Source organism: Ctenopharyngodon idella, chromosome 9 (genome assembly GCF_019924925.1).
Source record: "Ctenopharyngodon idella isolate HZGC_01 chromosome 9, HZGC01, whole genome shotgun sequence".
Classification (NCBI taxonomy): domain Eukaryota; kingdom Metazoa; phylum Chordata; class Actinopteri; order Cypriniformes; family Xenocyprididae; genus Ctenopharyngodon; species Ctenopharyngodon idella.
Window position 1 is genome coordinate 23831883 of NC_067228.1, and position 25425 is coordinate 23857307.

Genomic DNA, 25425 nt, shown 5'->3' on the forward strand with positions numbered 1-25425 from the left:
GACCGCCGACCCGAGGGAGTTAAGGCATGTTCATGAATTAAAAGAGAAAACAGAAATGTTACACTGCTCATAATGTATGCTGGAACTGGAGTTGAGCTGCAAATGATCAGGCCCTTCTAATTTAAAACGGCCGCTCTCATGACAATCAGTTACTATTTTACATTTTGGCAAATTAGAGGCAAATTAGTACAAGCTCATTTGTATATTTACATACAATCTGCTTGCAAACCCCACTGACAGTTATATTAAGGGTTGGGTTAAGGGTGGACCTTCTTGATTAAGGCTGGCATACACTACATGACTTAACCTTTTGAGTGGTACGGTCCCACATATGTGATTTTTATTTCTGTGCCCTTAAGTGTACGGTCTCACATATGGGATTTAGAACGTTCAGTAACGTCACATAACTGCCAGATTTAAACTGTGCTTTTGCGCTTTGGCTGCGAGACGGACGCGCTTAGCACTTGTCATATATCATGTCATATATCACAACTATGCAGTGTTTTCAGCCACATAATGTTTTTTTTTAAGGTTTCAGACATTTAAATACACATAAGCACCAGTAAAACAATACGTTTAGTTTATAAAATACACACTGATGTCAGACATCAGTGGAAGCAGCAATAACAATCCATTCAAATATAATTTGCCGATGTTTGTTCATATCAGACATACATAGTGGGCCTAAATAACTATAAAATGTACTCTATTATTCTCCCAGTTCACCGGCCACTTACTTGCATGTATTTCGGGAGAAACTGATGAATTCACGTGCTGCAAATCCGACTGACAGGACTCTCTGAACTGAGGCACAAACTAAGATGGCGGCGCCCATCTTGCATTATAGATCAACATAAAGATCATTTATACAAGTTTTTAAATGACAAAACACACTCACTTACCCATATTTGACAATCAGAATATCAGATGTTTATGACATGGTAAGCAAGTGTGTGAATATTTTAAATAAAAAAAAAAAGACAAAATAATAGCGTCTGTCATACAGTGTTATTGTGGCTGCAGTGTGTCACGTGACAAGCATGACGCGCCACCATGGAAACAATAAGGGCAAACGTTCTAAAATAACGATCGCCTTAAAATACTCAGGCCCCGTTTACACTAGTGTGTTTTCATTTTAAAATGCATAAGTTTTGCTACGGTTATGCCTGTCATTTACACTACACCGGTGTTTTCGAGCCTCGAAAACGGAGACTTTCGAAAACGCTGCATTGCCCGTTTTAGTTTGAAAAACGCTGGGGTTGCGTTCAGTATAAACAGACCAAAACGGAGACTTTTGAAAACGATGGCGTGGCTGCCCACGTTCACTCTGCGTATCCTTGACGACCATGTAAACAATAACATGAAGACTGACCTGCAATCTTTACTGGCTTTGTTGTCATTTTTAGTAGCCATTGTGCAGTTAAACTCTGCATATTTTTAATACTGCAGCTGTCGACATGTGCAAGAGGCAACTGTTTACACTTGTACGAGCGTGCCCAGTGTGCATGAACAGTCATGTAGTGTAGACGGAGATCGTTTTCATTTTAAAACACTGTTTTGAAAAACGAAAATGCATTAGTGTAAATGGGGCCTCACTCTGGGGGGTCAGCTAGAATATTTTAAACTTACGCGTGAAAGGGTTAAAATCTGAACAGATTTTAAAGCACTGGGATCATATACTTGGTGACACTGTAAATGGTTACAGAAGAAAAACTGGGCATCTTACACTAAATGATTGAGGATCACATACTACTAGACTTTCAAGTCACTTCAAAAACAGCAAAATCACGCAGAAACTTTCGGTTCATGGCTAGGAGTTGCATGACAAATGAAAACCCAATGACTTCTGAAATCAGCTCAAAATATCAAAAATGTCTGTGCAAAAGCTGTGTAGTGTATTCTAGCCTTTGGAGTTTTTTCTTAAAATTTTTACATTTCTTTAAAAACCATGTTGTTTGAATTCGAGACACAATGTGGAAACCAAAAAATAACATTGTGAAGATACCGTGTCCTCAATTTTGACACAGAAATGTCAATGTGAAGGCAAATGCGACACGTTGAGTGGAAACGCTAGAACTCCACCTGAAGCAATCTTCTCAGCTATGATGGAAGAATTACTCACTATGTGCATTCATGTGGAAGAACTTGGGAGGAACCGTGACAGACTGTCTATAGTACTCAAGACGACCTGTGATTCTTCACTGGAAAACTCACTTGCACCTATCCGAAAAGCTCTGGAACTCATTAATACAACTTTGGAGTCATGTAGCGTCTGGAGTCTGTGCGGTAACTGCTAGGTCATGGCCCCGAAAGCTGTCATATTTGTCATATTTATAGGCGCCATATTTTATTTAAGAGATGCATAATGATCACATTTGAGAGTGAAAAATAACCTAAATTTTGGTCTTTTCATTCCACAAAGCTATCGTATGACTTCACATGAGATCGAATACAGCATTCGAGTTGTATAGACTGCTTTTATGTTGCGTTCATAGTGCTTTTTTGTTTTGCATATAATAATATTACACAATTAAGATGATTAAAGATGAGAGAACATTCATAGATTGCCCTGTCTAGGCATCCAACTAGACAAGCATTTCCCACATGCAATTTTCTCAGCATTGGAAAAATAAAGCTCATGTAGGGCAGATGAATGTTTTTTTTTATCAGCAGTTGAATCTCAATCGTGAATGCGGCTCTTGTTATACAAAATCCAGTATTACGAGGTCACGGAGCGTTTTAGATAAGGCTGATAAAATGGAGCTGGTGACTCAAGCGCCAAGCAGCTTTTGGAACAAAAGTAGCCTTCCTGTGGCTGTGTCAGCCTAGGTCAACCTCTATGTAAAGAGCACCTGGCCCTTAAAAACGCACAGTGTGAAACACATACAATGCTAATTCAAGACTAATTCAAGTAAGGTTCTAAATGGTGTGGCATTCCTGTCTGTCTTCAGTAAGAGGAATGATAATTTTTGTGTTTGACCTTTGGTCTTTCTCAGCTCTCTCTCGCTCTCATTCGATCGGCATCAGCAACACTCAAACTCGATCGAAATGTCACGAGGCAAAAGAAGAAAAACAAACTCATTCATTCAAGTCCACTTCTATCTGCTGCTCTCCTTTACTGCAGTAATTGCTGTGGCTTGTGAAAAGCCATCAGTTTCCAACCCTAATTAGTGAAGGCTCTTAACAAAGTCTCTCCAGCCGTCCCTGAATGCCGTTCCCGCTGGCAGCCACTGTGACGGCCAATAGACTCTTACCCGGCAACAAAAAGATCTATTTGATAGCTTTAATTTTTCATAATTTTCTCTAATGAGGGTGCATTGATTTTAACTAGGACATGAACACTGCGAGGGGAGAGCGAGAGCTAACGCAGTGACTTCTCGCGCTCGCTCCTCTGAGAATCCATCAGTAGAGCTCAGCATTTTGTTGTATATGCACTATTTCGTGACTTAGTTTCATCTTTTTGGTTGCAATGAACAAACTTCTGCAACTTTACATCTTGTTAACATAAAACTGTTGTGTGATTGTTTGCTAGGACAGACCAAAGCTAATGCATATCATCTTGAGAGAGTGCTTTCTATATTTCTATTCTATATTATGCTCTAGTTTGTTTTGAAAGTAATAGTTCACACACATACACACACAAAAAAATGTCATCATTTACTTCATGTTGTTCCAAACCTGTATGATTTTTGGAAAACAAAAGGAGATATTTAGCAGAATATTCATGCTGCTCTTTTCAATACAATGAAAGTGTCTAGTTAAAAATCTTCCCCACATGCCATAGCTTTCATTTAATTCATGACATTCAAATCACGATTGATAACTAGACAATCGATAACCAATAATAGTGGCTCAGCTTGTTTGAATTTGTCTACAAGACATAATAACTGTCTGGTTTTCACACAACAGAAGGTCAACAGGTACTTTTATGGTGCGTTTTTGTTATTTTTGGAGCTCAAAAGCCCCAGTAACCATTTACTTTCAATGTGTGGTAAAAGTCGCCTGTATATTTGGCTAAACATCTCCTTTAGTGTTATACAGAATAAAATAAATTAAAAAAATACAGGTTTGGAAAAACATGAGGGGGAGTAAATGATGCTAATTATTGGATGAACTACAGTAACACTTTATAATAAGGTTCAACACTACACTGTAAAAAAGACTTGTTGGTTTAACTTTAAAAAGTAAGTTACATAGTTGCCTTAAAATTTTGAGTTCATTGAAATTAAATTTTGAGTTAATACAATGAAGGCAATTGGTTTAATCAACAGTAACTCAAAATATTATGTTATCTGAACCACATTAATTATTGAAGTTGATTTGACAAAAGAAAAAATGTTGTCATAACAAATCACGAAAATAATTTTTTACAGTGTACCGTTCAAAAGTTTGGAGCCGGTAAGATTTGTCTTTTATGCTCACCAAGGCTGCATTTATTTAATCAAAAATACAGTAAAAACAGCAATTTTGTTAAATAGTTTTGTAATTTAAAATAACTGTTTTCTATTTTAATATATTTTTAAAATGTAATTTCTTCCTGTGATGCAAAGCTGAATTTTCAGCATCATTACTCCAGTCTTCAGTGTCACATGATTCTTCAGAAATCATTTTAATATGCTGATTTGCTGCCCAAGAAACATTTCTTATTATTATCAATGTTGAAAACAGTTGTGCTGCTTAATATTTTTGTGGAAACAGATACATATTTTTTTTTTTTTTTTTAATTCTTTGATGAATAGAAAGTCCAAACAAGCAGCATTTATTTGAAATAGACATCTTTTGTTACAACGTAAACATCTTTCCTGTCACTTTTGATTAATTTAATGCATACTTTATGATTACATTTTTCAATTAATAAATATTACTGACCCCAAACTCTTGAACGGCATACTGTATGTGTTAACATTATCTATAATGCAACAGCTAACATAAAATAATGAACAATACATTTGCAGCATTTATTCATTTTGGTTAAATGGTGGTTAATGTTAATTTGTACACATTTTTTACATTTTAAGTTAATGCATTATGAGCAAACAGGAATTAACAATTAACAATATTACATTAAACATGAATTAACAATAAACAATAATATATTTATAAATTAACAATCCTATAAATGAACAATATATAAGCAAAAAAACTTGTTCACTGTTAGTTCGTGATACCTTTAACAAACGGAACCTTGTTGTAAAGTGTTACCACTCTTCCTTTACAGTAGCCTTGAAGAGAAGAGAAGTAGTGCAAAAGAAGTAGTGTCAACAAAATCTTTCAAAAACTTCAAATCTATATCCGAATGAGTGGCAGAACTAGTCTTCTATATGAAGTTCCTCCTCCTCTGAACTGAAATGTCAGGCGTACCTCAGGGATGTCCACAGGAGTATGAGCGAGTGTGTGGGTTTGTGAGAGGATGTAATGGAATATGAGTGTCTACACGGTGTCAAAAAGTGGATGCGAGTACGATTAAGTGTGAAAATGTGTGTGTGTGTAGCAGCAGGGAAATGGGTGTATCTTTGAGGCCTCTCTGTGAAGTGTGCTGAAGCTCCCACATGTAATTAGAACAGTTTTCCTCCTACTTTACTTTCTTCAACATCCACTTAATTTTAGCAGCCAGGGTTTGTTATGTAAAACCTGGGAGAGCTTCTCAACACTGTCAGTTGTGGAAATGTTCTCTCTCTTAACCGCGCACAAGAAGATGAATCCGCAAATTATAATTACTTCAAATCTCGTATCCGTATTATAGTGCGATAACAAAAGAGTGTGTGTGGACCGAACGGGGGCTGTTTGTTTGCGTTTCCACTGCAGCGCTGATCTTCAATCGCAATCCACACTCTTGAGTTAATGCTTAATTTGAAATGTCAAATCCTTTCAGGATAAAGCCGGATAAACAGGAAAATAAGAAATGTCACATACTCAAGTCCCCGACACTCAGGCAATTAACCACATTAAAGGTCAATAACCAAATGCATGCTGCTTTTAATGACTACAGCCTCTTCACACATCATGTCTTTTAATGGCTTCCCATGTCTATTTTTATCTAGCTTTTCTTTTCAAATGGCTACTCGAGGTGCTGATTTGAAATGTTATGTTGGTCGAGCAAAACTCAGTGCCACTGGATACCTGGAACAAACTAAATGACCTTCTTCTCTGTGTCTTTTCCATTCTTATGTTCTTAACTCAAGGTTCCTTTTAGATAAATTACGAAGCCATAAATAAAAAGCGGGTGCTGACATTCTCTAAAAGTTGGACCAATTTTCTGCTCTTCCTGGGAATTTACCTTCCTTTGTTCTCTTAATCCCTGCCAAGAACTTTTAAGATGGGAAGTCTGGAAAATGGGGGTCCTATCTGGGTGGCAATGGCTTAAAGAAATTATCTCCAGTCCTTAAACCCCCTTTTCTGTTCCACTTTCCTCCTCGTTTCTGCCTTATCGCTCGTCCACCTTGAGTATTTTCAAGGACGACCCACAAATTGAGGGAGAAAAAAACTTCTAAAAGCCAGGCCCTTTGAAATCTGATTGGCCCAGTGAAATGCATCTCCCTTAAATCACAGAGTTTCTTCAGTGTGTGTACTTTTTTTTTTTTTTTTTTACAAATAGAAACAGCTATTTATATACTTGTGGATTTGGTAGAGCGTGATAGCGCTATCATGTTTGCACACAGATCACTGTGTAAACGGTTCTGTACAGAAATGTCTTAACTCATGGGTAGTCATGGATAGATTAGAGAACTTAAAGGAGGATACTGCTGGTCTGCTTTTGAATGTGCTACTGACTTTTCTGTAAGGGGAATCATTTTGTGTAACGTAAAATTGTGAAAAATGTGCTGGCCAATCTTTTCCATGCAGTTACTATGGATGGGGACTGGAGCTTTCCAGCTTCAAACATAATGCCAAAGCACCTCACAAATATCATAAAAGCAGTTTACTTGACTTGCAATATATATCAGTTCTTCTAAAGCCATACAAGAGATTTCAGTGGAAAACAGACTGAAATTAAGGTTGTTATTCGCTGATTATATTTCCCTCCATTAACCATGGCTATCACTCAGTCAATAAGTTGAACTCCATAACTGATTTGCGAATCAGTCATTTTGACCAGTTTTCTGAAAATATCAGCCCAAAAGAATGATTCATTCCTTATTGGATCGTGCACAATCCAATATTGCTACTTCTCTACTGAACTGTCAGAGACAATGCAAGGAGATCTATAGCAGATGTCAATAATTTCAACAATAAATTTCAATAATAATGTTTTTTCTTCACACAAATGAATTATACAATACAAAAAGTCTTCTTATTTGCTAGTACATATATCTAAACATTGTTAAATCAAGATATATGTACTCGATAAGCGAAATTACTTAAAGACCGGAACACACCAAGCCGACGGTCGGCCGACTAAGTTCCGCACTGTTGGCTGAAGTTGGTCCTTGTCTGTTTTTTTCGGTCGATTCAACATGGTGAATCAGCGTCGGGCCGTCTGATTGGCTGTTCAGTATAGCAAACCAGTCAGTTCATGAGAATATAAGCAAAAGTTATGAAAGCAAGCAAATAAGTCATGACGGCACAGACAGAAGGTTGTTCTAATTTTACGTCATCTTACCTGAGCACTCGAATGCACGAATATTTTCATAGTAACATAAGTGGAGTGGAATAAAGAACGCATAATCAGCATGATTGATATACAAAACGGTAAGCAAGCGCAGCTGTGTTTATGGTTTGTATACATGCAGTCTTAGTTTCGCTTTCCCATTTTGAATGACGAATATAAACAAATATATCTGCTTAAATATACAGTTATCTCCTTTATACGCAGGCGCAGAACGCGCATGCTAGTTGACAGTCGACTGAAGTTCTTTCGGTGTGTTCAAGCACATATTTTTTCCCCGACGCAGCCAACGTGAGGCAATAACACCATCGGCTTTCGTTGCCGCTAGTCGGGTTGGTGTGGCCTTAATATATTAAGTCTTGTTTTCTGAAAAATGTATCAATATTAAGTATGTTTTTGCTTAAAATGAGAAAATAAATCTGTTAATTGGCTTAGAAAAATTCAAACTTAAATAAAAAGGGAAAACAAGTTTATTTTTCTTACCCTGTTGGCAGATTTGTTTTCTTGTTTTCAGCAAAACTCATATACATTTTTCAGAAAACATTTAATAACTTAAGTAATTTTGCTTATCAAGTAAATGTGTTTTGATTTAATGATGTTTAGATATTTGTACTGGACAACAAGACAAAAATACCAAATAAGAAAATGATTTTTGGCAGTGTATAAATCAGAGGGCTTGCATGGACTTTTCTGATATATTTATGTTATTTTTGCATTATTGTGGATGCTTAAAAGTCAGTCTTATTATTGTATACAACACAATTTATCCTTTTGTGTTCCACAGAAGAAAGAAAGGGAAAATGATGACAGAATTTTCATTTTTTAGGTAAACTACTCATTTAACACAGCAAGTGTGTTTCTCTCCAGGTGGATTTCTTCTGTAACCGAGTCTAAACATTAATTATATTTTCCAATATATGTTTTCACACAAATGTTTGTGAATATTTGTTTGAACTTCAGCCTGTGAGTGACATTGTGAGAGCTGTAAGTCATCTTGTGTGTAAACATACATCTGGATGTGTGAGTGCGTGCGTGTCGGTCATGTGTCCAGACGCGTGTGTGTCTGATAGGGGAGCAGCTGGCTTGGCAGGCAACTTCAGATGAGGGTATAATGGGATGGAGGCTCTGCCTCGCTCTCTCCTTCATGGAGATGATTGCTAGAGAACACTTGGTTTCGAACCAGCACCCCGTGCAACACCAATTCCCAAAGCTACCCACCGCTGCAACCATCAATGAAAGAACCAGAATCTGTCAGTTCGTGCACCTCTGAAAATCACCTGTATAGCACAAATGCTGCATGGAAGACAGACAGATCCTACAAATCACCAGCGCATATTAATAGAAGAGAGGACATTTTTACAGTGATATTACCATGGTTAAGGGATGTTGTTAGAGACCCAAGATTCAACATAAAAAAGTATAACTACACAAAAAATAAAAATAATTACAATAATAATAATACTGATGAGCCAAAACATTATGACCAGTCACAGGTGAACAGAATATTGTTGATCATCTCCTAACAAAGTCACATATTAAGGTCTGGGTAGGTAAGATAGAAAGCAAGCAGTCAGTGCTCATAATCAATGTTGGATGCAGGAGAAATGGGCAGGAATAAAGATCTGAGTGACTTTGACGAGGGCCAAATTTTTATGGAAAGGCGACTGGGTCAGAGTATCTCTGAAATGGCCTGTGTGTTGCTCCCAGTCAGCAGTGGTGAGAATTTACCAACAGTGGTCCGAGGAGGGACAAAACAAACTAGCGACAGGGTGTCGGGCACCCAAGGCTCATCTACTGAGGTCTACTGAGGCACAAGTCACACAAAATTGAAATGATGGCTATGGGAGGAATGTGTCACAACACACAGTGCATCGCACACTACTGCATACGGGGCTGAGTAGCCGTAGACCAATTAGAGTGCCTATGATGACCCCTGTACACCGTTAAAAGCAGCTACAATGGGCATATGAGCGTTGGAACTGGACCTTGGAGCAGTGGAAGAAGGTCATCTGGTCCGATGTGTCCTGTTTACGTGGACGGCCATGTAAGTGTGCACCATTTACCTGGGGAAGTGATGGCACCAGGATGCACTGTGGGATGATGACAAGCCGGTGGAGGGAGTGTGTTGCTCTGGGCAATGTCCTGCTGGGAACCCTTAGGTCCAGCCATTCATGTGTACATCAATTTGACCCATGCCACATAAACATTGTTGCAGACCAGGTACACCCCTTCATGACAATGGTGTACTCTGGTGGAAGTGGCCTCTTTCAGCAGGATAATGCACTCTGCCACTCTGCACACATTGTTCAGGAATGGTTTGAGGAACATGATGAAGAATTCAAGGTGTTGCCCTGGCCTCCAAATTCCCCAGATCTCAGTCCATTTGAGCTTTTTTGGGATGTGCTGGACTAACAAGTTCGATCCACAGCGGCTCCATCTCGTAGTGTATAAGCCATTGACAAATCTATTTATTAATGCCTTTAAGTGTGGCTCATCCAATCAGATTTTACACATCCAGGAAGATGTAAATGTTAATTATGTGTGATATATTACTAAAAGACTAAAGAGGCAAAAACAAACATGTTCGTTTAATAAATAGATGTTTGGTTTTCTTCTGTAACACATTTATGACACATACAGTACAGCTGCAGCACAGAAAAGCTAAAAGTCCATGTTTTTAATGTGTCAGGGGAAATACTTGGGTCTTTAAGGATAATTGCTGCGTGTTCTCTTGCAGTGTGAATTTGTGCAGTTCTGACACTAAGCGTGGTTAGGCGCTGACATTCGGCTGTGCTGTAATCAGCAACATGACGTTGAGGTGCATTACTGTCCATTACTGAGAAACATTTAGTGCTGAACGAAGGCAGAGAGGGAGCTAGAGGAGGGTTACTGTTGTGCTGAATACTACAGAAGAGCAGGTTCATAACTGCTCCCACCGAGACGCCCATTTTAGAGGAAGAGGAACGTAAAGACATCTAAATTAGAATGGGTCTTTTGACATGCTAAACAAAACTAGACTTGTAGATGAAAATGAAAGACAATAGACTTATTTATACACAACTTTTGAAATAACTTTGGAGTGGAGTGGAATGGTACCCATAGCACATAGCATAATGCTAAACATGTGGTGGTGGTGAGGGTAAATTCCTCGTGGACTGACTTTCATGAATTCCTGAACTCTGGGTGGCATTAGAATCTTTGAAGATCTAGAGTAATCCATGGATGTAACCTGCACCCCTCATTTTTTCCTAAACTATCTCAGATCTCCCTAACGCTCATTAGCCAAGCGCAGAAGGCTCAACAAAGCATAGCTCCCCTCTCTCTTCCTTTCCCTGAGGTTCAATGGAGTGGTACAATTCATCCCCCAGAAATGATACAGGTCAACCCCAAGCATGAACCGCTGAGCACGACACCACTGGCTGTGAGTACAGAGGAGGGCTGTAAGGCCTTTACTCTCACTGTTCCAGGGTCAGGGGGTCAGAGAGGTGTAGATGGTAAATTTGTTAAGAGGCAGGGGGCAGACCTGACTAGTGAACCGTCACACTCACACCGGGAATGCACAGCAGGCCAATTAGCGGAGAGCCTGTTGAGGAATGCAGCTGACCAGGGCTCATGAAGCTGTCTAAGATAAAGCTCCTTTAAGGGTGAATAAAAACAGTGGAACAGATGGAACATTGTAAGTGATCATATAGTGCACAACGGCTATAGTAAAGTCCCGTTCACACCAAGAACGACACTGGTGTTTGGATTTAAATCGGCAAATGCTTAAGAGTCTGTGATTGGATCATTATTGCAGTGATTATTATGTTTCTAGCATGTTATATGTTTGGCAACAGTTCTTCTAACCCCACCTGATGGAGTGTGTAGCTTTTCATTTTTTAAACAACCATGTAGGAAGACACATCATGGCCATATTCCAGGATGACAACGTCAAGATTCATCAGGCTTAAACTGGCACATGAAGAAACATTTTCACACATGAATTGGCATCTCTGAGTCCAGACCTTAAATTCATTGAAAGTGTTTGGGATGTGCTGGAATAGACTTTACAGAGTGCTCACCTCTTGCTTTGTCAATACAAGATCTTGACCAAAAATTGATGCACCTCTTGATGGAAATAACATCACAACATTTATACATCACAAAAGTAAAACAAATAAAACATACTGGAAATATAAATAACAGTGATCCAATGGCAGTAGTTCTCAAGTCAACAGCATTACTCTGATAGCAGCTCAAGAGTTGGTTAATGGTTACAACAGTTCTCGAGTCACCAGTACGCTGAACCAAGGAAACAGTTCGGAATCGGACATGTCTGCGAAGAACCGACTACAAGCTGCTAATACATGAAAGCGTAAACTGAGTAGTTGACTTGAATTGAGGCTGAAATTATGATATCGTTTATGATTTTTCATGGTTTATGTAAGAAGGTTAGTTGATTAAAGGGTTAGTTCACCCAAAAATGAAAATTCTGTCATTAATTGCTCCAAACCACTGATTCGAAACAAAAGATTCATAAAGCTTTGAAGCTTCATGAAGCAGTGTTTTGAAATTGCCCATCACTAGATATTGTTGAATAAAGTTATTATTTATTTTTTTATTTTTTTGTCTCATAAAAAGTATTCGCTTCATAACATTAAGGTTGAACCACTGTAGTCACATGAACTGTTTTAACTATATCTTTAGTACCTTTCTGGGCATTTGAAAGTCTAAATTAACTTGCTGTCAATGCAGGCCTCACTGAGCCATCGGATTTTATCAAAAATATCTTAATTTGTGTTCCGAAGATGAACAAAGGTCTTATGGGTGTGGAACGACATGAGGGTGAGTAATAAATGACTGAATTTTCATTTTTGGGTGAACTAACCCTTTAAGACTAGTTTATTCACTATAGATGTAAAACATCATTACATCAGAACTGGTGAATAATTTTTTTTTAACCGGTTCATTGAAGCAAACTGTCCGAAAGAACCATTTCAGACTTCCCATCACTACTTTATGCCACTCAATGAAAGGAAAAAAAAAAAAAAAAAAAAAAAAAAATCAAACGAAAGACTGACAATACAAAATGTGAATTAATTAGGAAATTAGGACAATGAAACATCTTGTCCACAGTTGCTTTTGAGAGAAAGCTGACCGGAGAGATGTAAAATTGAATTAATGCAATGAGCTTAGTCAAATACTGCACACACAATGGAGCAACTTGTATCTACTCAGTCAATACAGGCAGAATGGTCCACACAAAAGGTCAGATATGCACTTAGCCAGTGTAATGTGGCTATGCATCCTCAGATTGTATTTCAATTTGGGATTTGAACAGTAAGAATTGATTTCAAAGGTTTTGAATAACGCAGCAATTATTGCTGACACGGACGCATTTTGAACATTGTTACTGGCTCTCTTGTTACTTTGGCTCTGAGAGTTGGCACTTCAGCTGCTGCTATGGTAACTCTAGTCTGCATAGAAGCCCAGTACGTTGCTCCTAGCAGCAATGCTCTCTGAAAAGCCTTCCGATCTGTTACACTATCCATCCGGGGCCAGACACAGAGCTTTGACCTGATAACACAAATTATTAGCTGGGAATGAAAGCTTCCTACTCAGTAAACACAAAACCAGACAATGCCAGGAGCATTCATAGGTCATTCTAAAACGGGTGTCACTTTCACTTTCAAGTAGAAAGGAGCTGAACTTACATACAGATGTTTTTCTATAGACAAAAATACAGTAATTTCTTTCCTCTATCATCATGAGGATTTTTTTTTTTTTGGCCCTGTCCCCACCAATGTGTTCCATTCTTTATTTTTTGGGTAAATAAGATTTTCTTTTTTAAAAGAAATTAATATTTTTATTCAGCAAACATGCAACATATTGATCAAAAGTGACAGTAAACCCATTTATAATGTTACTAAACATTTTTATTTAAAATAAATGGTGATCTTTTGAGCTTTCTATTCATCAAAGAATCCTGAAAAAAAACGTTTTCAACATTGTTAATAATAAAAAAATAATTTTAAAATCTTGCCGAGCCCAAACTTTTGAACAATAGTGTATTACACTATAATGTTATCATTATTGAGTATAATAAAAAAAAGACGATGGAAAATTGGAAAAGATATAATTCAGCATTAAACTTTCTTTTTCAGAAGCACCTAATATATCATAACCCTGATTCAACTGATTCAACATATATAAATTAAAATGTATAAATTTTTTGATTAAGTTGGCAAAATGCAATTTATTAACACATTACTCATCTGATGAATGTTTAAAATTTGTTTTATAGATATCAAAGACTGGATCATGCACTGTTATACTTGAAGAGTCAAATTTCAATATAAACATATCTAAATCATATGTGTCACAAAATCATCTGCCGAATGACGTCCTAACATTTTCCAGTGAATGATTTAGACCTGTATAGAAGATGAGCAAGCTTTCTAAAAAAAGGCATCTTCTAGATGAACACGTCATATAGATGTCTTTGCACAATTCAAGTGCTGATTGGGTCAGTTTGCCAACAGATTTACCAAGTAACTGTTACACCAATGCCCTGACTGTCAACAGAAGAACAGCACAGAAAAATAGCCACACTATGATCAGATGTGCTGCCTTATTGCTGCCCAGTCAGTCAATGATTTCACAGGCAGTGTTTGGGTATGAAGGTGCATCCATTCCAAAGGAAACTGATTTCAGCTGGGCTTACAAGCCATCATAATGTATAAATAAAAGTCTAAAACAAATTCAATTGAGCTTGAGAGGTAACCACACAAAATTTAGTGACTACAGTGCCAATCATGAAAGTCAGTAGTTAAACAAAAATGGATATGTATGAGGTAATCATTCAAAGTGCTCCTAGATACCATTTTGATTTTGTTCCATTAACACTGAACTGTATGCCAGTATCAGAAATTAACTTTTCCATGGAGTTGTTTTTCAGACTTAATTTTTTACTATTATGAGAACATATTTACAGTGATTATCTTTTTCTAACCATATAAGAATATACTGAGGCTCACTCTTCTATGTAAAACACTTAGATCAACTAGTTAAAATAAACTTTATATGTAGGCTATATATATATATAGTTTTCAACACTGGTAATAATAATAAATGTTTCTTGAGTTTCAGCATATTAGAATGATTTCTGAAGGATCATGTGACAATGAAGACTGGACAATGAAGACTGCCTCTTTCAGTGTAATTGTTGCCCCAAGCCCCCATTCATTTCTTACAGTCATGCGCACAGATTTCTGGGATATCATAGGTAGTGAAGGACACATCTGTGCTGCCTTCAAGAATTCATCAGATAATTGTATAAGAATCTTAGTAGACAGGACGTGACAAAACATTTTTCAGCTTTCAGACACAGCCACCTGATAAAGAAAAAGATGACGAATTGCAAAAGAGATCACATATTTGACTGTGTGACTGGTTAAAGAAATAGATTAATGTTTCACTCTTTAAGAAAAAACATGAAAGTCCAATCGGGCTCCTGGAAAGAGTGACCTTCTATGAGAGAAAAAAATAGAGAGAGAAGTGGAGCTTCGAGATTTTTTTCCTAATGAAAAGAACAAAGGCAGAGGAGTCCTGTGTCCTGAATTCTCATTTCTTCACTTCAGACGCAGGAAGAGAACGAGAGCGAGCACGCTGTGGGTGTGACGGTGTTACAGCGGCGATGAGGCTCAGGCTGAGAGCACCATCATTATTCAGCTCAGTAAATGAGAGGAAAGGCAGGAGCTTCAGGCCTCTCATTACACAGAGCAGCAGAGGGCTCTGAGTGAAATGCGCTGTGGATATTACACACTCCTTCCTCCAGCATGTCAGGTTACTCACCTACAGATTCAGCTAGACTGGTCGGCAGCAGCCATTACCACCCTTGAGCTGGACAAGCCGCACTGGAAGTGCCAAGTTAAGGGAGCTGAAGCCAAGTCTGGCTAAGACATGCAATGGAATAAAATTCGAATGATTTAGAAAATTAAAACTGAAGGAAACTTAACAAGTTCACAAATTTCCACTATGGGCAGCATAAGTCAAACGACATATAAAACAGAACTGATTACTACTGTAAATGCCTGTAGAATCACAAACCAATTAAACTCAATCAATCCATAACTACGGCAGAAAAGACATTCACAGCTGAGTAAGTTGACAAACATGTTCTTGCTCAAAGACTGAAACGTAGAATGCATACACAAACTTATGATGCCTGTAATAAATGTAAATGCCATTTGAGTCACTTTGAGATCACTTAAGTCAACGTTCATGGCACTCAAAATGAATAAAGTCCTATAAATAAAATGTATACGTTGAGTTAAGCTGAAAATGGCTACAAATACTTTGAGGCAGTGCTGTTAGTTAAACTAGCCAGGGTAGAGGAATGAAAGCAAGTTAACAAGTTATCTTTTCTATCTTACAATATAGACAAATCAAGAGAAGCAATCGAGGAACCCTATACTCTGTTCACAAGTCCTAATTTAATAGTAATAAGATCAAAAGAATAATAATAATAATAATAATAATATGTAATTATTTTCAATTTAGTTATTAATAAACATTTTTGGTAACTTTTATTTTAGGGTATTTCAACTAGTTGCTTATTAGCTTGCATTTTACTAGAATATTGGCTGTTTATTAGTACTCATTAAGCACATATTAATGCCTTATTCTGCATGACCTTATTCTACATTCTTAATCCTACCCGATACCTAAACTTAACAACTACCTTACTAACTATTAATAGGCAGTAAATTAGGAGTTTGTTGAGGGAAAAGTTGTAGTTAATAGTGAAAATGTGTTTCCCATACTACAACCCGAATTCCGGAAATGTTGGGACGTTTTTTTAAATTTGAATAAAATGAAAACTAAAAGACTTTCAAATCACGTGAGCCAATATTTTATTAACAATAGAACATAGATAACATAACATATGTTTAAACTGAGAAATTTTACACTTTTATCCACTAAATGAGCTCATTTCAAAGTTGATGCCTGCTATAGGTCTCAAAAAAGTTGGCACAGGGGCAACAAATGGCTGAAAAAGCAAGACATTTTGAAAAGATTCAGCTAGGAGAACATCTAGCAACTTATTAAGTTAATTGATATCAGGTCTGTAACATGATTAGCTATAAAAGGGATGTCTTAGAGAGGCAGAGTCTCTCAGAAGTAAAGATGGGCAGAGGCTCTCCAATCTGTGAACAATGTTCCTCAACGTCAAATTGCAAAGGCTTTGCAAATCTCATCATCTACAGTGCATAACATCATCAAAAGATTCAGAGAAACTGGAGAAAGCTCTGTGCGTAAGGGACAAGGCTGAAGACCTTTATTGGATGCCCGTGGTCTTCGGGCCCTCAGACGACACTGCATCACTCATCGGCATGATTGTGTCAATGACATTACTAAAGGGGCCCAGGAATACTTCCAGAAACTACTGTCGGTAAACACAATCCGCCGTGCCATCTGCAGATGCCAACTAAAGCTCTATCAAGCGAAAAGGAAGCCATATGTGAACATGGTCCAGAAGCGCCATCGTGTCCTGTGGTCCAAGGCTCATTTAGAATAGACTGTTTCAAAGTGGAAAAATGTTCTATGGTCAGACGAGTCCAAATTTGATATTCTTGTTGGAAATCACGGACGCCTTGTCCTCCGGGCTAAAGAGGAGGGAGACCTTCCAGCGTGTTATCAGCATTCAGTTCAAAAGCCAGCATCTCTGATGGTATAGGGGTATATAAGCGCATACGGTATGGGCAGCTTTCATGTTTTGGAAGGCACTATGAATGCTAAAAGGTATATCAAGTTTTTAGAGCAACATATGCTCCTCTCCAGATGACTATTTCAGCAGGACAATGCAAAACCACATACTGCAGCTATTACAACAGCATGGCTTCGTCGTAGAAAAGAGTGCGGGTGCTGAATTGGCCTGCCTGCAGTCCAGATCTTTCACCTATAGAGAACATTTGGCGTATCATTAAACAACAAATACACTAACGACGATAACAAACTCTTCAGCAGCTGGAAACCTATATTAGGCAAGAATGGGACCAAATTCCAACACCAAAACTCCAGAAACTCATAACCTCGATGCCCAGACATCTTCAAACTGTTTTGAAAAGAAGAGGAGATGCTACACCATGGTAAACATGCCCCCGTCCCAACTATTTTGAGACCTGTAGCAGGCATCAAATTTGAAATGAGCTCATTTTGTGGATAAAATTGTAAAATTTCTCAGTTTAAACATTTGTTATGTTATCTATGATCTATTGTGAATAAAACATTGGCTCATGTGATTTGAAAGTCTTTTAGTTTTCATTTTATTCAAATTTACAAAAATATCCCAGCATTTCCAGAATTCGGGTTGTAAAGTGTTACCACAATTGTAAATAATAATTTATAATATATATGAATTAACAATAATAATACTAATAATAATGAACTAAATGATGTTTAAAATCATTTTAGACCAAGTACAACATGCCACACCACAGAACAAGTCAACTCTCCAAAATACCATAGATATAGTATAGATTTGTGGTGATTCCATGTGGGAACTTCTGGACTCTGAGCTGATCTACAGTAGCTGATCTGGCCACAAGGGCCACAGGCAGAGCCAGAACTTTTTAATCAGATTAAACGTGGCTGATGAGGTGCAGGTCAGTACTCTGAGCCCTGGTGCTGAGCGCCACGCGCTGGGCTCGAGGGTTATCACAAGCTCCCCAGACGTGTTGATTGGAATCGGGCAGCAGGCCGCTCTGGGCCATGGGGAGGTTAGATTAGAAGCGCACTGCAGCCTGCACATAGAGCCTTCTGTTTTCATAAGTGATTTTCTCTTCCCTGCAGCAGATCCACCAAAGTCCCGCTTATAATCAGACGCAGATCTAACTTCACTGCTGATGAAAGCCAACAGGACACACTGCAGCCTTTCACCAGCTTTTGACCTGTATTAACAGGGCAAACCCAGGAATCAAAAGACTGGCTGGATTAAACTTACTGAATGAATAAAGCACTTTATTCTTGATGGAATTATGCTACAGTTGTTTAAACAAAGGACAACAACGAGCATTTGGATGCTGAACTACCTTACTGCAAAGCGCAGACACCAAAGTCCACTCATACATATATGAATGTGAGAAATCATAATGCTCAATATGGCAGCTGTAGCCAATTTTTTAAAATTAAAAAAGCCAATCAGCTGTTGTTTACTCTAGTACAAGGGTTTTCAAACTTTTGATGCTAAGGACCCCAAATACAAATGATGATTTCCTTGAGAGGGACCCCACTGATAAATATAAAGACAGCTATATATTTTTTTGTACAAGACAGCAAAATCAAATAATTATTTCCAAAATTAAACAATTTCCTTTTACACTGCCACTGACTTGTCGTTAAGGCTGGAATAAACTACATGACTTTAGCACAGATTTTAGTTGACACTAGTTGCCAAAAGTCATAGCAAGTCTGCAGATTTTAGAAATTTGTGAAAGTGTATGAAAATTGACCCTTCGCAAAGACCCGCCCCCCCTTAGTTACTGTTGATATGTCCGACAAGCCATGGTGCTCTCACGCCTCACTTCATGCTCTCACGCAATGGAAAAATACATTGCGGAGCAAAGAGGACACTGACAACGTGCCAACAGCCAACATAGAAGGAGGTTACTTTTGGTATGAAACAAAGTCTTATCTTTCAAATTTTGTCTAATTACCATTTTGTGACTCTTTAATGTGTTGTGTCAGATTGCTGTAGCGCGGCAGTTCAAGCGACATGTAAACCGATCATCCCTTCCTAGTTATTGCACAAAATAAACATGTATGAACATGTTTCAACCGCGGAAAGACGTCAATACAGACCATTTTTCAAGTTCAAGTCCACCAAAGTTAATTTACTAACTCTCCTATCTGGTTTGTTTGTCAGACAAAATGGCGAATTCTGCATTATGATTGGTCAGATCACCTGTCAATCAAACTCCTGGCGAAGGGTGAGTGTATGATAGGCACAGACTCTGATTTTATTTAGCTTCAGACTATGAATCCATCTAGTCCAAACATGTTTGGTATTTTGAACAGATTTTAGAACACATATTCAGTTTTCATTTGTCATGCATCCTCTAGCATCGAGACACATGTTTCCGTATGAGTTTATTGTGTCAGAATGACTTGAAAGTCTGGTAGTGCTTTGATCTACAGTCATTTAGTGTATGATGCCCAGTTTTTTCCTCAGTAATCATTTGCAAAATCAGCAAGTGTATGATACCTAGTGTTGTTTTGTGGTGTATTATAGCCCTAAATGGTCTTTGGCTAAACCCAGGCTTTGAAAAAAGCAGCTTCTCCAAGGAAGTGAAGAAGACAAGAGGACATCAGACCTGGTTTTCTATAAACCCTTCACACGGATCTTCCTGGAATGGTAGCAGATTCGACTGCCACATAGTCAATGAACAGACTCAAGCGGCTCAGCAAGGTTAACCAAGACTATAATCCAATTAAAATTCCACAATTATTACAGAGCACATGCCTCTGTCTCTTTTTCTGTCTTTCTTCCAGCTTAGACAGTCATCTGATCGATTTATCCCTGCTTTGACCTTACAAGGCAAAAGTATGGAGAGGGGAGGCCTTCAGCACCCTTTCTCTTCCTCTAAATGAAGTCCAACTTGGTTTGGCTCTCTTATTTTGAAGGTTGTTTCCAATATCTCACTGTCTTTGGTTTGGCTTCTATCTTCTCTCTAATTCTATCCATCTTCTTTGGTATGTCCTTTTGTTTCTGTTTTCTTATTGATATCTATAATCCACTTCCAGACCGCATCTCCTAGAGGGAACAAAACAGCCACAGAGAAACTCTACTCCCCAACAGCAAACACAGACATCTGCAGAGGAACCGCATAATACAAAATCACGTCCCTCAAATGGCAATGGTCCTCCTCCCAATGAAACCAAACCAAGAATACATGACACAACAATGACAGCCATATGTCTTATCAGTATGATCTAAACACACATTATAAATCATAATCCCACAGCCTGTAATTGTGACAGGGCCCACACCCGAAACAAAACTCAGACCCGGTCTTTAATCAGACAGAAGATTTGAGCACAGCATGTTCTCACGGGCAAGAGAAAGTGCTGAGATCCTGACGACTACGCCTCTGTGGTGCTTGCAATGAGTTGGGTGGGTCTGTGAAAAGCCTGATGGTTTTAGTCTGGTTTTAATGACTGTGAGAACTTCATACATCTACTGCTTTTACACCTTGCTGGGTCTAAAATAGAGTTTTGACCTTCAGAGAAGCAGAAATAAGCTTTTTTTCAGGACAGGGAAGGACAAATAATCCCTGAGCTGTACGTATCAAGTCTCAATGAAAGTGACTTTATGGTGAATAGAGTCAGTAAAGCTTATAATGACCAAAAGATTCAAAACTGGGCTGAAAAATAATCTCCATTCCTGAGAACATCCTAAGCCATATGGACAACAATATGTTTTGAGGGATAGTTTACCTAAAAAAATATTTACTTTACCCTCATGAAGGTGAAAGTTGTTGAGTGATTTGTTAACTCAAGAACTGCTGTAACCAATCATTGAGAGAGTGAGTTGAACTTGAGAACTGCATCACATTTGTTCTATTGACTTCTTTAAGATTAATTAATTGATTGATTCATTTCTCAAATCAAACTGAACAACTAGTTCATGAATCAATCTGATTCAAATCAGAGTTTAACTCAATGACTCAATGATTCAGTCACAGCAAGTTTGAAAGTTAACAAATCACTAGATGGGAAGATTATCAGTGCATAACATCTTATACTGCAGTTTGTTTCTCACACAGTACTCTTTAGAAGACTTGGAATATAGCCCCCAAGTCTTAGAGACTACTTTTATTATGCTTTTTTGCCATTTTTAATCTATAAACTATGGTTATATGGAAAATACTTGAAAATGGCCTAACATTTCATGTTTTGTCCACAGTATAATAAAGTTTATACCAGTTTAGAAAGACATGACAGTAGGGAAATACATTTTTTTGGGTGAACTATCCCTTTCATTTTTGTCTGAGAAACTGTAGCTTTTTTGAAAAAAGGTTCTTGTCTATCTGGCAGCATATTTTTGCTCCTTATTTCTTTATGTTGAACAAATCTCTTCCCAACAAAAATGTTTGATCAGCACTACATCTTGTGTAGTAACAAATCAACATCACATTGTTCATTCTCTGCTTCTGCTATCAGAAAAATATGAAAACAATGGGTTAGTGTCTCTATTGATGTAATAAATTGAGCTTACGTGCATTCCTAGACACACGGCTGAGTTCTCTGAAATTCTTAATAATTTTGTTCATACTAAAAGGAGAAGAAAAAAAAAGTCAACCATCAACATAGCATCTACAAGCCTTCCCAGACAGGGCATTGTCCAAATATTAGCTGTACTTCCACATGTGCTAAGACCAGGGGGAAGAAAACAGTTCTCTCACCATCTCAGAAACCTAAAAGCATTCATTCTCCTACATTACCATTCCGGGTATTTTTGTAACTTGAGGATATGTGCTCAACAAACTGAAGCTAAATTCATTGAAGTTTACTTCCACTGTTCCCTGGCCAAGTAAAATTAAGGTTATATTGCTTGGCACAACGTGGTCCCCATGTTGTATTTTAAACTTGAAACAATACACAGGCACAAAGGCCTTTGAATTAACCTCCTCTGTGGTAGTCTCCCTAACACCGGAGACGTCAGCACTTTTTTCCCAAATATGTCAGGACAGGAAGCATAGACGGGGAAACAACAGGCTGACCAACCAAAACATCATCTAAGGGTAGACTTATTCATGACATATGGAAGAATAATACAGCTGGAATCAATTACAAAATATCAAATGTCAAAACAGAGTATTGGACATCACCTTCTGTTCTTTTTAGAGAGGTAAATTGCAAAGTCACTATTATAAATCAATTGACTTCTTCCTACAATAATTGAATAACTAGAAGGCAGAAAGAAATGGGAAACCGTATCACTTTAACCCAGGTGAATTATGTTCGAAAGGCAGACAAAACCTCATCGGTAGCTATCATGAGCCAGACGCCCTGCTTTGATCCTAAGTGGCCGTGACTGTTCCACCAGATAAGGTGGAAGCACTATGACATTGCGCCTGAGTCAGCATCAAGCTCACCTTCACCGATAATTCACGGCAGCTCATTCTGCACCTGAAAACCCACTGAGGGCTCTTTTACCCTCAGGCTGACAAGGTGAGAAAGGAGGAGGAAGGTTTGGAGGAAGTTACCGTCTTTTACAGCCTTCCCGCTTCCTTTGATGCTCTCTGTTCTCCCTGTGATAATGAACTCACATTGAGCGCTTGAACTCAGCCGTTCAGTCATGCGTGTTGATGCTGATAATAGAGCGCGAGCGATTACTTCATGCGCGTCTGGGGCTCAGACTCCACAGATATGGCCAAGAGACAATTGGGTCGGGTCGGTCAGAGGAAGAGACGGCATCACGCCACCCAACTGAGCGTCTCCTTTGCACTAGATGTTAGGCAGAGTAAGGGTCCCATTAGGCCTGTCTGGGAAGGTAATGAATATCTGTGAGGTTGTGACCTCTGTTCAAACATAGTTACATCATCATCAGAGGGGTTACTGGGGCTTCACATCTGCCCCCGAAGCTGCACACGAGAGGCAGTGAGGGAGAGGATAACAACCCTCATCTGTCTTTATCACTTTCTCTCTGACACTCTGTGATGTAAGGCGTTTTGAAGTGATGACCGATTGCTGTGGTAAAACAACATGCTGTCTGAGACTATAAACAGGAGTGTGGGGATTAAACCATGCTGCTCTGATCCTCTTTGAGATAAATCAAGTCTGCTGAAACATTAGTGGAACTTCGCTATAATTCAGACCAAATTTGTCAACCTTCATCTTCTATAGTTAGAGCAAATATCTGTTGGCTTTATGTCACTTGTATTAATACAGATGGGTCAATGACATACAAAAGTGCCCAAGATAAAGAAAAGGAAACACTAACAGCAATACTAAAAATTTAAATAAGTAAATAATGTCTTTAAATTTGAGGTGAGTGAACAGACCTCCCACACAAACAGGATGTCTCTTGGACTCACTTGGAGAGCAGAAGCTGAACAAGTGTGAGTCTCCCATGATCCCTCGCAATAATTAACGGACTGTGGTCCAGATCCAGAGCCAAGACTGGTTCCATAAGGACAGTGAATCATTTGTAATAAATTTATATAATTATAAACATTGAATTATTTTTGAGAAACTGAGCATCTGAAGAGGCATATATATCATGAAAATATGCATTTGCAGAGGAATCATAATCACAGGAAACAGTGAATCAGTTTGATATTTCTGCATCTTGATGATTCTCACGCACAGGAACATGCAAACTGTACACTAATGCTCACTGAACTTTACCACATTGTAGAGATGCTTATAGAGTCATCTACTTCTGTCTGTCCAATCACCCAGGTTCACTTATTAGGCAAATAATTTTAATATGGTCTTGAATAATGTTTTTAATAGTGTGCAATGTTGTATGCTGCATTTAAATGCAAAACATTTCAATAAGGGTTTGGAGTATATTGCAAAACATTTATAACAATTTGGTTAAAATGACATCCTGAATGTATTAGTGTTAGTACAGAGCAAGCTGGATACAAAGGACAAAGCCTGCTCTATATGAGTGAGAAACCTCTGAGAAACAACAGCAGGTTGTTCAACAGCCTCAGTTGCCAGAATGCAGAAAAAAAGCCATTAAAGTCAATTAAGAGGAAAATCAGGCTAGAAATGAATTATCCAGCCCTCTAATCTCATCATAGCCATGTGGTGATCAAGAGGGCAGATTATCACTCGCAAATTACTGCGGAGTTCAACTGCTCTCCCACGGGTGGCCATTTTGTTTGAGGTCAAGGTGAAAAGGAAAGTTAGCACAGTTTCAAATTCGTTGAACTCATGTCATTGGTTGAGCCAATTTTGTTGTGGTTTGAATGCTCTTATATTTTTTCTGCATTTTAAGAAGGCACAGGAGAAAGTATAGTAACATCCAAAAATGTCACACTTCACCTAGAACCTACAAAACAAATGTCATAAATATAACTTTTGATGCACTTATAGTATATATAGTATATTGAAGCAATTCAAGGGTGTCTGATACATAGTTATTGGTGCGAGTGTGCATATACATATTGCCTCTATTGATGAGAAAACAGTCTCCTGAATGCAAAAGACAGATAATTCACAGAAGATTCTTTCATTTTTACATCAAAAACAAAGAGAGAAAACAATTTTATTGGCCCCAGAATATTGGCCATAACCATATTTTAAGAACTTGTGCAACAACTTTTCTGGTTTCTCACTGAATAACCAGCCCCAGATGCATGGTAGACAGTAGCTGTTTCCTCTATCCATTGTTCAAGCACAACTTAGAACAATGAGATAGATTTCCCCCTCAAAAACATATGAGTGGCACAGACCACTCATAAACGCTGAATGGGTGACAGCCACAGGCTACTTTCATACATCGTTTTACTGGAAAGTTTTCCAGAAACTTACTGTTTTGAGTTATAAACTCATTGTTTTTGCCAATGTAGAAACTTGATCTGATTAAACATTCAAACTATGTTTTTTTGTGGTTGGTAGTCAGAGGGTGACCACATACTCTGGCACGGTTAGCTTCATATGTGAAATCAAACAGAAGTAGAGTGCATTTCATTGCCCTGTCCCAAAAGACGCATTTTATAAAGACTTGAATTACTCTGGTTTTTCAGTTTTGGGAAGGGTTGTGTCCCATTTCCAAATTTCAACTGAATTTGAATTGCAGCAGCTAACAGGATTCAAAATTT

At 38.1% G+C, this 25425-nt stretch overlaps 1 protein-coding gene and 1 long non-coding RNA gene across 11 annotated transcripts in view; one reads left to right on the forward strand and one right to left on the reverse strand.

Moving 5' to 3' along the window:
• LOC127519307 (uncharacterized) overlaps positions 1–20162 on the forward strand; it is a 56822-nt gene extending 36660 nt beyond the window's left edge. Inside the window, exons 2-3 of the long non-coding RNA XR_007931776.1 lie at positions 19512–19575; positions 19878–20162. This is a non-coding gene — a long non-coding RNA (uncharacterized LOC127519307). The remainder of the gene's footprint in view (positions 1–19511; positions 19576–19877) is intronic.
• pard3bb (par-3 family cell polarity regulator beta b) overlaps positions 1–25425 on the reverse strand; it is a 400101-nt gene that overhangs the window by 60159 nt on the left and 314517 nt on the right. The gene's annotated exons all lie outside the window — the stretch shown is intronic.